The sequence below is a fragment of the Physeter macrocephalus genome, chromosome 12 (assembly GCF_002837175.3).
Source record: "Physeter macrocephalus isolate SW-GA chromosome 12, ASM283717v5, whole genome shotgun sequence".
Taxonomy (NCBI): domain Eukaryota; kingdom Metazoa; phylum Chordata; class Mammalia; order Artiodactyla; family Physeteridae; genus Physeter; species Physeter macrocephalus.
In genome coordinates, this window is record NC_041225.1 from 87,712,186 (window position 1) to 87,713,759 (window position 1,574).

General features: G+C 34.4%; 1 non-coding gene across 1 annotated transcript; it reads right to left on the reverse strand.

Moving 5' to 3' along the window:
• Positions 1-104: 104 nt before the first annotated feature.
• LOC112067535 (U6 spliceosomal RNA) lies at positions 105-209 on the reverse strand. The gene has a single exon (XR_002893330.1). It is a non-coding gene; the product is annotated as a U6 spliceosomal RNA (small nuclear RNA).
• Positions 210-1,574: the final 1,365 nt, after the last annotated feature.

Here is a 1,574-nt window from a genome sequence, read left to right on the forward strand (position 1 = left end):
ATCTCATTGTAGTTTTGATTTGCATTTCTCTAATGATTAATGATGTTGAGCATTCTTTCATGTGTTTGTTGGCAATCTGTATATCTTCTTTGGAGAAATGTCTAAAAAATATGGAATGCTTCACGAATTTGCGTGTCATCCTTGCACAGGGTCCATGCTAAATCTCTGTATCGTTCCAATTTTAGTATATGTGCTGCCGAAGCGAGCACCCATTGTATGTATGTTGTTGGACACTTAGGTTGCTTCCATATCTTGGCCATTGTAAACATGCTGCTATGAACACTGGGAGTTAATGTCTTTTCAAATTAATGTTTTCATTTTCTTCAGATATATACCATGGAGTGGAATTGCTGGATCATATGGTAGTTCTGTTTTTAGTTTTTTGAGGAACTTCCGTACCATTTTCCACAGTGGCTGCACCAACTTACCTTTTCACTTGTACATTTAGTGCACGAGGGTTCTCTTTGCTCCACATCCTCACCTCATCCTCATTTGTTACTTGTAGTCTTTTTGATGATAGCCGCTCTGACAGGTGTGAGGTGATATCTCATTGTGGTTTTGATTTGCATTTCCCTGATGATTAACAATGTTGTGCATTTTTGCATGTGGCTGTTGGCCATCTGTATTTCTTCTTTGGAAAAATGTCTGTTCAGGTCTTCTGCTTATTTTTCAATTGGGTTGTTTGTTTGTTTTTGATGTTGAGTTGTATGATCTGCCTGTGCAGTTTGGATATTAACCCCTTATCAGTCATATCATTTGCAAATATTTTCTCCCATTCAGTAAGTTGTTTTTTTGTTTTGTGGATGGTTTCCTTTGCTGTGCAAAAGATTTTAAGCTTAATTAGGTCCCCTTTATTTTTTGCTTTTATTTCTTTTATCTTAGGAGACAGAGCCAAAAAAAAATATTGCTACAATTTATGTCAAAGAGTGTTCTGTCTATGTTTTCTTCTAGGAGTTTTATGGTTTCTGACCTTACATTTAGATCTTCAATCCCTTTTGAGTTTATTTTTATATATGGTGTGATAAAATGTTCTAATTTCATTCTTTTACATGTAGCTGTCCCATTTTCCCAGCACAATTTATTGAAGAGACTTTCTTTTCTCCATTGTATATTCTTGCCTCCTTTGTTGTAGATTAACTGACCATAAGTGCATGAATTTATTGCTGGGCTCTCTATTTTGTTCCATTGATCCACATCTCTGCTTTTGTGCTGGTACCATACTCTTTTGATTACTGTAGCTTTGTAGTACAGTCTGAAGGAGAAAAGACATTTTATTCTAGCTTTAGAAAATATTACAAAATCATTGTTATGTGAAGACATGTTCAAATGAAACCAAAAAACAGCAGGAGAAAAGTATTACAAAAGTATGTGAGGTGGTTAGCTTTTTTAAATTACATTATTTTCTGGATTTGAGGATGTTTTTGGTATTTGTCAGCTTAATTTTTTATTTTAACTTTGGGGATAATTTTAGGTTTATGGAAAAGCTCCAAAAATAGTACAGAGAGTTCCCATTTATCCTTAAGCCAGCTTCCATTAATGTTTACATTTTACAGGTACATTCATTCAAACTAAGA